The sequence below is a fragment of the Boleophthalmus pectinirostris genome, unplaced genomic scaffold (assembly GCF_026225935.1).
Source record: "Boleophthalmus pectinirostris isolate CB_2022bp ecotype Guang Dong unplaced genomic scaffold, ASM2622593v1 HiC_scaffold_19, whole genome shotgun sequence".
Classification (NCBI taxonomy): domain Eukaryota; kingdom Metazoa; phylum Chordata; class Actinopteri; order Gobiiformes; family Gobiidae; genus Boleophthalmus; species Boleophthalmus pectinirostris.
Genome location: NW_026571140.1, coordinates 31,104,712 through 31,119,062, shown reverse-complemented (window position 1 = coordinate 31,119,062; position 14,351 = coordinate 31,104,712).

Below are 14,351 nucleotides of genomic sequence, written 5' to 3'. Positions count from 1 at the left end.
AAAAGAACTAAAAAGCAATAGACAGTAACACAAATACATTGGAAAAACAACAAAAAAAATCAATAAATTAAAAGGATACTCGCAAAACATTAAAATATTCAATCAAAGAAAATTTAATCAAACTATTTACATGGAACAGATAAACAGTCTAGCGTCCTCCCTCATCCTCTCTCCTCCTTCTCTCTCTTCACTCTCCCCCTCTCTTCTGTCTGTCCTCTCCACGTGCCCCTTGTTTCCAATAGATTCCAAATAGTCCTCAATAGTAACACAGGGGACACTAACGGTCAGACATTTTTAACTGAAATCATGCCAGCAGTCATAACAAAGTCCAAATGGACACAACACAAGACTCGAGGAAACACAATTTCACATAATGGGCCTTAACTTTGTGAAAAGGCTGCTATAAAGGGGAGTTTTCCAGCTTTACTGCTGTGGTGGAGGCAACTCTTCATTATCTGCAAAATAAGTTGATGCCAATGAGTCTCAAGATTGTAGTAACTCGAGAATATCATCTAAAATAATGAAACTGGCAAAGTATTTGAAAAAAATGTGTTCTGATTAAAAATACAATGGTATCTGTGGGCTTATGGGACACTCACAGCGTAACTCTCACTGGGTGATTTCTGACCCCTGCAAAAACAAACTTTAACATGCATGAAGTAGCTTTTTTTTCTGTTTTGACAAACTTTGTGGCTCTACGTAAGATATATTGAAAAGCTGATTAAATTACAATTGTCATGTTGTAGCTATATACATAAATGAGCAGTTTAATCTTTCAAAAATGGTTCAGTTCAGTTCATCTTTATTCCGAATTTATGGTCAATTTTTATGACAGACAAGGATAGTGACATTACAAAACTACAAACATTTATGTTTTTAAAAGACAAACATACCAGTGTCTCCACATATTGGACTGATATCTTATTGCACTGAATCTCATATTTGTGAGTGACATTATTATTTCATTGTTCTATTTGTTCAGCTTGCAAATAAAACTGTACATTAAAGTTCTTAGTACAGCTTTAAAGTGTTCACTCATGCAGTAACAAACATCTCTGTCGCACTCGTCCATCGTGGCCTCCTGAAAAGCACCCATAAAGGGTCATTGTAGGCCCCCTGCAGTCTTTGCAAACTGGCTTTTTTGCATAAGAGTATTTGCCTGAGTATAGATCATCCTACACTGTCTATCATCATATCATCTGTCATCTGTCATATCATGTGTCATATCATCACCACAGTGATGATGTGTCCAACATATAGTCACAGTCAACACAGTCAACACAACATTTGACAGGCAAAAGTTTGGATATCTTATGTGCTTGTCTTCTTTGATCCTACAGATCATAACCACACTCTTGGTATTTCTGGTCCATTCATCTTTGAGTGATTTTTTAACCCCAACTAAGACATTTACAAGGATATTGTAACACCGCCATAGCATAATATCTGAAATATTCAGGTCGACTGTGAAGGTCAGAGGGAACAGAGGAGCAAATTCACAGCCACACTTCTGTCAGTCTGCCCCATGCAGAGTGATTGTTTTGCAAGTCTCAAGTAAGTCTCAAGTCTTTGAACTCAAGCCCGAGTCAAGTCCCAAGTCAAATACAGGCAAGTCCAAGTCGAGCCTTAAGTCACTGGTCCATAATTCAAGTCCAAGTCATCTGTTTTGAGCTTCAAGTCATTTCAAGTCTTTAAACCAAAGTACCAAATTAGATTTTTGCAATTTATATGACTTTTAAACTAAATTGTACTTAAAAAATCATGGTATATTTAAGAGTTTATATTTTAAGAGTTGTAGAAATGCAATTTTTTCCTTTTTAAATGTCTTGACAAAATCTTAGTGTGAATCATTAAATGCTAAATAACAGTTATTTTGTCAAGTAGTTCTCGGTATTTCCCTCTGATTTACTGTATTGCACTGTATATACTGCATTTCACTGTATATTAGTACATATATTAGTACATATCACAGTACTTCAGTTACATCCAAAATAACAAAACAGAAAAGTGTTCCTGTAAAATTCAGCACCACATTTATCAACTGTAAAGAGAAAAGTATTTCCTAAAAACATATTTTTTTAGGAGAAGCATCAAGTCTTCTCAAGTCACAGGCCTCAAGTGTGAGTCGAGTCCCACGTCTTAGTCCATTTTATCAAGTCAAGTCTCAAGTCCTAAAAATAGTGACTCAAGTCTGGCTCAAGTCCAAGTTACGAATTGCAAGTCCCCACCTCTGGCCGCATGGCATCTAAAGTAAAAAAGTACTAACAAGAATACCATGCCAGACTGTAAAGATTCAGGTGCTGTTATTTGGTCAGTGATGTTGTGTTGAAGCCTGAGACTCCCAAGACTAAACTCTCTCTTCTTTACAAAGACAAGTCTGGAACCATATCAAACAGACATAAACAAAACAAACATGGCGGCTTACAAGTAAAAAGAGGGAAGAAATAACAGAGGGCTGAGAAGCTGCACAATTTCTTCAGAATCAACAAGCGAAGCAGTACACTCTTATGCGTCTGAGAAAAAAGAAGCATATATATTTTATTCTGAACATTTGGTGGCTGTGATTGCAACCTCCTAAAACTGAACGGTGGTTCTGTATTTGAAGAGAACAGGAGGAAGTATCTCGCCAGGCAAATGCCGACGTTGAATAGTAAAAGTTCAAACCAAAAACCCAGTGACATTCCAAATCATTTTAAAAACATCTCTGCATCACTCAGCACTGATTTGGAGAGCACCAAAATAAGGTCACAAACTCCCCTCGGAGCTGATACATTTGGTGAGAGCTCACAGCACCACACACTTAACCCAGAGTTTGGAGTTTGGAGGAAAGTGAAGAAGTGCTAAATATCTGCACCTCCTCCTCTTCATCGTCACTCTGTTGCAGAAATGATGGCCTCCTCTGCTCTTTGTGTGCGTGGGTGCGTGTGTGTGTGTATATGGTGGGAATAATGATGCGTGCGCTGTAAGCCATTAGTGAGTAAGTGGTTGTGTTGCAGCCCTGTTTGCCTGACTCTCGCTGTCACTTTGATAAATATGCAGTGAGGAGACGGCCTCGCGAGAATCAGCTCCCGGACCCACACATTAGATCTGCTCCTCGCAATCTTTTAATTGTCAAAACTCCTCCGAAATGTTCCAGCTGGGGAGCGCAACAGTGAGAGCACAGACTTTTCGATGACCTCCAAAACAAAAGAGAAGTGACAACATCCTTCTGGTAACTTTGAGCAACTGAGGCAACATCAGAAGAGGTGCATTCATGGTAAGTTAAGTATGGTTATGTTAAAAGTTTGGGCCGTAACGAAACTTTTTGTCTCCAAGGATACGGATAAGTTTAATGCCGTAATGTCTCAATACTGATGAATCCTACAAGTATCACCAGTTATGAAGATAAAATTGCAGTACAGTGTAAGTAACAGTGGACATATACTGGCGGCGGTGTAAATCTAGTGCTTCTGCTCAATTGCATTTCTCTCCAGCGACTAGGTCAGGAATCGGAATACACTAAACAGTTTGCCATTGCGAAGTGCGAGTCCAGGCACAAGCCAGTCAGCGAAGGGGTATACATTCAGTGTTGGCAATGATTCCCGAGATTGAGGATTTAAAGCTGGAACAAAGAGAATGTTTGGTGAATTTTATCAAGGGGAAAGACGTTATTGCCCTTCTTCCTACGGGATTTGGGAAAAATGTTATATACCAGTTAGCCCCATATTGGTTCAATTTTAAAAAGTACCCACCTACCGTCGAGCGAACGAATCCTAATGCTGCGAGGTGCGATGAATCAGGCTAGTAAACTGGGGTAAATCAGACCAGTGATGTCTTGAATACAGGATTATGAAGATTGCTCAAGCGTGAATGAATCTAAACACAACTTTAAGAGGAAACAACTACAACATGGTTAAAAGCTCTAATAAGTCAATTTTGCAAGTCTCCTTTAATATTTATTCTAAGGTTGGTCAGGGGTCATCAAACTAAGGCCCCCCCTTTGACCGGCCCCCAGCTCCTCTGCCCCCACCACTTGTACTGGCCCTATAAGGTAATCTTCAAAAGTTGTCAAGGCCTATTTTTTGGCAAATAATAACATGTCTGCATCTTGTATTTTGTTGATTTTTTTCAATTAAAAATATACATATTTATATGAGGTTTTACATTAATATTTAAATAATAATATGAGTATTTACATTTGGCGTTGAATTTGCTACCAAATTTTCATCACCTGGCAAGCTCGAGATCAAACAGTGACAGTAAAGGCATGCACAGAGTTCTGTAGTGCAGTTAAGTACAGGAAAATAACTAGTGTTAAAGTGCAAAAAGTTGACAGAGAGTGCTGAGTTTGCAAAGAACAGTGGACAACCAATTATTTTTTTGTTCAGTGTAAGGACCATGCAGTTTGTCTGATATGTAAAGACAGTGTGGTGATTTTCAAAGAATATAACCTGCGTTGTCAGAGTCATACAATTCTGTTACACGGCCGACCCGACGCCGGCCCTCATCACAGTCAGGAGCAATAATGTGGCCCCCAGAGAATAAAGTTTGGTGACTCCTGCTTTAGTGAATATTTAGTCGTCTGTTCCACCTGTTGTAGGCAGATCTCTGTTATGTAATGATAGACTCTTCATAATTAGCAGAAGATGGTTACAGTGGGAGGGTGGAGCTGACATGTTTACAGTTCAGTGATGTGAAGCAGCAACCATCAGTCAATCATCACTGCACCAACCAGAAAGATCATGTTTTCTAGATGAAGAAATGAACCAAACTGTGTGTAAACAAAATGCTGACAGACAAGATGTTATACGCCTTTGAAGAACTCCACTTCTGCATGTCTTTTTCTTTGTTTGTCTGAATATAATCCTTCTAATTGTACTGGTATTATACAGGCATTTAATTCAATTCACTTTTGTATAGGGCAGGGCATCCTCTGTCCTTTTCCCAGAAGAACCCACAGTGACAGTGTTAGATGGTCTGGAGTTTAAACATGTTTATTCAGGGTTTGGACCTGATAAAGTCCCACAGTGACTCTTGTTGAACGTCTTGATGCATCACGGTGCAGGTCATGTGACTCTGTTTTCAAACAGATATTTACCTTTAACAGTAACAATCGCTGCTCCACATGAAGTAATTACTGTATTTTTCAGACTATAAGTCACACTTCTTTTTCATGGTTTGTGTGGTTCTGTGACTTATACTCTGGTGCGATTTGAATATTAAAATTTTCACACTGACAGCCTTAACAGGGCACTCTAGGCTTATGTGCCAGTATCCGCTACTCCTATTACTCACTTGGCTCTACTGCGCATGTCTCCTGCAGAAAGAGTTGCTGTCCTGTTTGTATCATATCAGTTGGTCACACCATTATTGTTATTTCTGTACCAGTGAAAATGTTAAATTTAAGTTACTTCAGTGACAACAGAAACCATCCTTTCGGGATTCAGAAAGACTGGAATAATTCTAACTAGAACTGATGCTGAGTCTGACGACAGCTACAGATAAGAGCAAGCAGCGCTCTGTTTACCTCTTGAGGTCACGGAGTTGCTCAGAAGTGACATCGAGGATGAAGAATTCAATAGATTTAGTGATTTGGACTGAGATAAACTTGTTATCTTATGTTGTTTATGCTATAATGATATGAATACCTGTTCATATGTTACATTAACAATCAATCAACACCTTTATTAATCCCAAAGGGCAATTCAGTTTGCACATCTCTGGCCGTGCACAATCTATAAAAAGCCTGTTGTTCTATTGTTATTTCTATAATTTGTCATTCATGATGAAATGTTGGTTCCTGGTATCAGATTTTATAAAATAAATTTCCCCCAAAAAGTGTCACTTATACTCCGGAGCAACTTATAGTCTGAAAAAAAGGCTGGTACATATATTTTGGAGCTTCGCAGATTTCACTGGGAGATACTTTCCTAACCTTTTTAAGTAGATGGGAAGCTAACATGTTGTTTCAAAAATGTCTCTAAGTGAAGAAGACTTGACAGAGACGTGGAAACAGTCCAGCGAGCGCTTGTGCTGTGGCCTGATCTTTGACCCCATAAAGTCCTGATTTGTTTAGGTAGACTTCTCAAACCCATGCCTGTGCCGAGGGGGCCGTCCCGTCATCTCCCCCCTTTATAGTCTGCTTATGGTCACCTCATTTCACAGCAGTGTGAGACGAGCTTCAGTCAAAAGGCCTGCTTCATGCTTCACTGGCTCTGTGTTTAAAGAGAATACATGAATACACAGAGAGCGGCAAACTTCAGGACCAGAGCAGGGTGAACTCACAAGCATATGTTAGTCCGACCTCCTCCAGCTTCTATTCAAACACATCCAGTGCACTGCAAAAACAAGCAGATCATTCACGGAAAGATGCACTATGGAACTTTATGATTGGGAGTCCGTCACCTACTTGTTTTTATGGATATGTCATTGCTCTGCCTGGAATGTTCCATAGTAGGGATGTGCAAAAATGTTGAAATACTGATATATCATATAGTTTAATTTGATGATACAGTATCAATATCGTGAGATGCTGTATCGATATATCACCAAGAGTATGTTTAGGTATATTTTACAAAATTATTTTGTGTAAGAGCTACAATTGTGTTGACATTTTCATTGTTTTGTTGAGTAAAATGTTTGTGTTTCATATTCAATTTGCACAAGAAGTGGTTTAACAAAAGTTTTTAGTGTCAGAGCCATGATTTACCTTTTTGTTTTTCATTAACCATATCAAATTGTATTGAATCAAAAGTGCACTTTATCAAAAAATTGATCGTATGGCCTATGTATCGGGGTATGTATCATATCGGCAACTTCTTAATGATACCCAGCCCTATTCCACAGTAAGACAATAAACATCTGTAGCAGAAAATAACAGCATCTACCTTAGATTTATTCAATTCGAGGTGGTTTTATAGCAAAAACATAGCTAGAAAAACAGGTATACTGACTGTGAGCGGAGCTGTCTCTCCACAGATCTGACCAGTAAGTTGGCCTGGTTTGGTCTCCATGAAGATATGCAATAACATCTCCATGGAGAAAAGCATTTGACGAACCCTCCACCAGAAACGTTGCACAATGTCCTCAAGTGATTATTTGATTTAACTGCTTTATGGCGTGCAGGAACAATTCTGATATGTGCATATGCAGTATCTTTATTTGTTTTTTCATATTTTGTGAACTTTTGTGAACACACACATTTAGAAGAACATCTCAGGTGTGACACAATATGTATGCCTCCTTGTCCCTGTTCATGGTCTTGTGGTCTTGGTGGATTTTACAACCTCCTTAATTCAAAATAAAGTACCCATGCAGTTGAAATACAAAGTTTTGATAAACACTGCAACATGGCCAAGCAAATTATAATAACAGGAATAGTAACATTTCATATAAAAACGTTCACTTGTAAAACAGCGGTGTCCACAGTTGTAGCAGTAATAAAATCACGTTAGTAATTTGCAGGTTTAAATTGGTTTAGGTTGCACGTCGTGGTGCAATCGCACACAGAAATAACATTAGCTTGTGACCTATTGTAGCTGTTATCTGGATAATGAGCACAGTCTGGCATTTGGTTAAAACGTGGTATAATACGTGAAACTTAAACATAAATATAAATCACTGTGTTATTTTTTTTTTAATATGCCTAATTAAGACTAAGGGTTGTGGCCTAGAAAATGGCAAACTTGTATGTCGTTCTCACATTACAATGACCTCTTAACTTTTCATGGTGTGTTAGTATTTGAGCCCATATTAAAGAACCCTAATCTCTTGGTCCCAGAAGTTATAAATTATCTTGTGACGCTTCTTTTTGCAGGAGGCGTGTCTCCATCCCTCATCGGTTTGTGTTATAGTGCATTGTCACATTTCACTGTTGAACTTTTGTCCCTTGTCCCTTGTCTTCTGTTGTATTGTGTTAAAAAGTTCAACAACATTTGAAATCAGAAACTCCTTCAGTAACTGTTTAGTGATAAATAAACCTCTGGATTGGGTCCCCTAATTACACAGAGGTAACCTACACAACAGCACCTCCTACTGGTATAACGCGGCACCAAATCAAATTTAATCAAAGTAACAGATAAACTCTACAGGTATCGGTGCTCAGACATGCTGTGGAAACGATGGACCAGCCTAAATTGTTCCCTCATCAAAAACACACCTAAAGAGGTTTTATATGTCATCCATGCATGTTTCAATAATTTAGCGATCTTTCCCAGAACCTGTAGCTGTAAAATTCTGTCCAGTCCTCAGCCCACAAGCCCATGTCATCTATGCTCCCACACGTCATTTCTCCATAAAAATACAAAACTGTGATGGAAAACTGGACACAACAACTTGACAAACTTGATGCGATGTGCAGTAGCTTCCTTAGTGCGATTCACACTGATTGTGTTGTGATAGCGCTCTGAAGGGGGAGTGACTTTACACGGACAGTATGAGGGCTTGTTTACATAAGAACGCTTGCAGGTAAAAACACCAAAATATTTTATCGTAAGTGCCTTTCGTTTAGACCACAGGTGTCAAACAAGGTGCCCTCTAAGACCTTTAATCTGGCCCTCGGCTTATTTCTACTAAAATATTTTAATTATTATTTTTTTTTAAATATTGGTAATTTGCTATGGCGCTTAGCATTAGCAGCGTCTCCAGCGTCTGTGTACGTGGCCCCTCCCACCAGAGCAGCACAAATGAAGACTTGTCTCTTTCCAAATGCTCTTAAAGGACGATCGTTTTGACTGTTGACCGTGACACCCTCATCAACAAAATGCCAAAAATTTAAAACTTGGACGCCGAGTGCAGGATTTTCCAAGAAAAATTTACTTATTCCTATTTACCTACAAGTTCATGTTAAAACATTGTATTGAAATAGTATTTTTCTAAGTTTCAGGTTGTTCATAATATTATAATATTTTGTAAAAGAAAGAGTTCATCAATTTAAAAAAGATTTTTGTAATAGATTTCTGTTTCTCTGCACAAATATTTGAACTTATTGTTATTTTTGGGGTTTATATGCCATGAGTTTTCTGATCCGGCCCCTTTGGGATCAAAGTCGGTTGGATACGGCCCCCCAGACCAAAATGAGTTTGACACACCTGGTTTAGACAGTGACAGCGTTTTTGGGGATTAAAAATGCAAAAATCTAAAACTACACTCCAGAGTGGAAAAGTTGAGTATGCTCCACCGTGAAGTGTTTCCAGTTACACTGACCAAGGCACAAAACTCTGGTCAGATCTGCTCACATCTTGTACACCTTTACATACAGTCCATAGAAACAAACATGTCGGATGACATGTATACTAGGGTGACCATATTTCCATTTGTGAAAACTCGGATACCTTCGAGGCCCCACTCCCGGTACACTCATCTCGCAAACTGTGCACATGGCCTCCCACTTGTGTCGACCAGGATGGAAAATGGGGAATTTCTTGTCGAGTGGTCGGCATGTTGCAGACTGACCAACTGTTTGTGTCTGCTTGCTCCTTCTAAGTGCACAGAGAGCTACGGACAGGACGCAAAAAACTGACATGTCCAGGGAAAAACTGATGTTTGGTCACCCTAATGTATACCCAGTCCAATTCCACACACTTTTGCGTCAACGTATGCTGGCAGACTTCCTCCCGTAAACGCTTGTCTAAACGCAGAATAAAAAGTGAAGACGTGACACCACTTTTGCGTCTTCTTTTCAGTCATCATTTAAATGTAGCCTGAGTTTTTGACTCTTACTTCAAACATGCATAGAACATGTTAGTACATTGTTTTCTGTGAATATAGCTTTTTCAAAACAATAAAAGGTAATGTGGGTTTTTTCGGAAGGTTCAGTGCATGTCCTAGAAAGAAGCACAAAAGATGGAAGGATCCGAGAAAGCAGGCCACTTTATTTCAGCATTTTCCATTGAGAGGGATTCAGTATTGATTACCAAGTACAACTGCCACCCCGGAACGACGCCTCTGCCCAACTCACAATGAGGGGTAGCTTTATACCACACATCTGACAAAACATTAACTTGTTGATTTAGCATATACAGCAAGAAAATGAACAATAATGCTGACCCCGTACACTTTATCATGGGTGGGTACATGACACGGGGTCCACATACATCAGTTTTCTGCTTCGTGGCATCTCCAAGTACAGAAAAACATGTCTTTTATAGATAGTCATACGTGTTTTTCACCCTGTTGTCATTCCAAGGTACAAGATATTGGGTGAATCAGCATGATCAACACAGAATATTTCCCACAGTAACATCTAAATGTGTTATGTGTTCGCAGTTAAAGTAAAATACCCCTTCTTTAATTTAGCGGTTCAATGTGGAGATGCACTACTTCTGCGGCTTTTTTGTGTGTGTTTTGGCTGTAAAGTGCCTTCTTCATGGTCTGAGTTCACGGTGAATGGAGCTTTACATCCTGCTCTCCTCTTTTGAAACTGAATTAGCTCCAGTGGCATTATCCATAGAGTCCCCTGAGGTCAAACTTTCCCGGGTAATGGCGTGATGTCTTTACAATGGACATTTAAAGAACAGCGCTATAATGAAATGGACTCAGAGATTATAGCTTTTTACATTTAGGTTAAAGTTGAGCATAGACTGTATAGTTATTTTAATGAGACTCAAAATGTTATATTATGAAGATTTTGGTTTCGATCAGCCCCTTTTTGACGAGTTAATATAGTTCCAGAAATAAATGTTTAAGGGTGCACTATGTAACTTTATCACAGTATTGTATTAACTGCATGTTTTTCAAGTAGTTTTTTTTTTGCAACCCCTAATGTAGAATATTGTGGAATATTCCAGGCAAAACAATAACATCTCTAGAGACGGATACAAGCAGATGGGGTACCCTTTAACTAGAAAAGTTGCTGTGTTAACATTTAAGTTTATTTATTTCCAATAAAATATTCACTTGTAAATCTGTGATCCCTCCACTCGAAGCAGTAATAAAGTCACGTTAGTAATTTGCGGTTTTAAATTGGTTTAAGTTGCACTTCCTGGTGCAATCGCACACAGAAATAACATTAGCTTGTGACCCATTGTAGCTGCTATCTGGATAATGAACACAGTCTAATATTTCTAAAAGCTAAACACAAATGTAAATAGGCTACGTTCAGACTGCAGGGCTTAATGCTCAATTTGGATTTTTTTGTGAAATCAGATTTTTTTGCGAGGTTGTTCACATTTCCAATTAAATGCGACTTGTATGTGATCTGTAGTGTGAAAAGTGTCCTGCATGTGTATTGGAGGACACAAAGACGTCACATGCAGCGAGTGTGCTCAGTGTTTACAGATGAAGCCTAAACCTAGACCTGAGAATTGAGCACCTGGTCATTTTAAAGTGGCTGTTGGAGCCAGAACTTGAACAGCTTATTTGTTTTAAGGAAGAGATTGAGAAGGAGAAGGGCGAGGTTTTTGGCCATGGCGTTTTGTGGGGCAGTGGCAGCAACGACCGTAGAAAAGAACATGTAGGTGCAGAGTCGCAGCCAAGAGCGGTGGGATTGATCACTGCTTCACTGCTTCACTGACACGGAGTTCATACACAATTTTCGTATGACGAGAAGAACGTTTGTGTACATTTGTGACGTGTAGGTTGGATGAATGTGACCTGGCCGTTCAGACTGAAGTTGCATTAAAAGATTCTATACGTATCGGTTTTAGGAGCACATATCCAAGTGGCCTGGGTCACATTTGAAAAAACAGATCTGTGTTGTTCAGACTGTCATTAAAAGATCTGATACAGGTCGCATAGTGGCGAAAAAATCTGATTTGGGTCACTTCAGGCTGCAGTCTGAATGTGGCCATAGTTGTGTTATTTAATTTAATATAGATAATTACTGGATAGTTAAAAGTGCACTATATAACTTTTTGTTTGAGGGTCCATCACCTGCTTGTTTCTATTATGCTGCCTATATGTTCCAGTGTATGACCTTAAAGAGCTCTACCTTACATTTATTCAATTACAGCTGGTTTTATAGCTCAAAATAATAACAAATCAATAACAATTCCATGGAGAAAAGCATTTGAGAGCTCCTCCACCAGAAAAGTTACATAATGCACCTTTTGAGATAGAAAACCACGATCTCACCATGATACAAAGTTCTCACATGACTCTGACCTTTTAACTTTTCATGGTGTGTTAGTATTAGTGACCATATAAAAGAACCCAAATCAGCCTTGGTCTGAAAAGTTATAAATTATCTCGTGAAGTTTCTTTTTGCAGAGCCAGAGCAGGAGGCGTGTCCCCGTCTCTCATCAGTTTGTGTTGTCGAGCATTGTCACGTTTCACCGTTGAACTTTAGTCCCTTGTATTCCCGTGTATTGTTTCTCTGTTTGGCTCTGTGGGAGGATCAGCAGTAACTTCCGCCTCTCGCTCCTGAAAAAAAGGCCACTAACATCTGCCTTTTGTCTCATTTTCTGAAAGCTTTTTTATTTTCATTGTATTGTGAAGGTCAGAGGGTTTCACTGGTCACGGATATTTAGCTCATATTCACACTGGTTTTAGAGTGTCATCCCCTATGGCGACAGCTATATTATACTATAGCTACTACTATAGCTATATTGCTACTTTTACCGTTTGATAAGAGCTGAATTAAAAGTGCTCATTTAGCTCAACTCAAATATTTGTAGTTAGAGTTTTCAAACCACTGGAATAATAACATTTTCAGTTTTGTACGTATGTAGTTCATGATTTAGTACACACAATCCAGTACATCCAGATGTATCTACACATATTATAGTTTACATATTGTTATGAACCAGTGCTAGGGGCAAAGGAAAGTAACACAAACAAGATGAGATGTAATAGCTTTAATAAAATAAATCTAAGTAAGTATAATAACAAAAGGAAGATGTTTTACATAAGATAAATCAAAAATTCAAAATACAGCTTAACAATACCTCTAATGGGATAAGTATAAATTAAAGAAAATACAAATGCTCAATGTTCCGAGCCAAAATGGCAAACGAACAACCTCTAGAATCACAATACACAATTCAACTTTGCAAACAGCAGACAACAAGTGACACGTCAATCACTCAGTGTGGCGAACTGAAACTGAGATCCAGCCGCGAGGAGGGACAGGCGCACAACACTTTTATTAGATGAGGCGATGGATGTGTACAAAGGGGATTGGAGGAACAGGACATCAGTCCTCCAACCACAACACAACGGACATCGGCGCCAGCCCAACAGCGAAGGAACCACACCCCAACAATCAGGTGTCCAGTTCCACACAGGACATGCAAATATGGACAAGCAGTAAAACAAACTTGGAGCGCCCCCACGTGAAAATCAGGGGATTTACTTGTCTAATCAATATTATATGATGTGTATATACTTAATAATACATGCATACTTACCTACATTACACATTATAGTATACACACAGTACATTATACACACTACACATTGCATATTATTTTTATTACTTAATTCTACTAGGTTATCTATCTATGTTTTTTAAGTTACACTCACTTATATCCACAATAGTTCCTTTAATCAAAAAATATTAGTTAAAATTACTTTAAAAGAACATGTTACGGCAACTTGGCATAATTAAGTTAGTAGGACTATTTCTAAAACTTTGAGTATACACAACTTAATCTATTTAATTACTTTGAACGGTCAAGTTTACAGTGTGAGACATTAAAGGCCCATATTCCACTATTCCTGATCTATGTTATAATCTTGTTTCTTAGCTAAGATTACATATATATATTTTTTGTTTAATTCACAACAACACAACAACATCTTTAGACTGTGTTCATCTCTCAAACCTTTAAAAAAAATTGCATAAACAGTAGACATACATTACAGACGACATCTTGATACACTGTGAAATAAACAAGCTGCAAAGATATAGTTGCTAAAATATGAAACTTTTGTGAATTCTACCTTTATTTAAACAAATTGTCCTTACTCAATTTTATAATTGCAGACAGATGACAAGCTCGGAAATTAAATCTGAAAAAGAAAAATGAACAGACAAAAAGAGTGAGGATGTGGAATGTCAACATATATTAGAAATGAAAAAAGGCAATCTAATTTTGAGAGAAAAGTACACCATGTATTAGTACAATTTCAACAATAGAGATAAAATTCACCACTATTTTGGCAATAACTTTTTTGCCATCCATGTTACCAAAGTAAATATAAAACAGATAATCCAAAAACATCACACGCGGAGACATAGTGACATTTTGCAACGATCATTTGAAGGACAGTGAAACCACATTTTCAGGAATCATTTACCATAAGCAGAGGAAATGGTCACGTGAACAGGATGTCCAATAAAAACAAACACACCAAGGATAAGAAGCAAGTGGGGTTTCCATTCATTCCCAGTCACAGCGAAAATGAAACAGAAAGAGTTGCTTGTAAAGGCC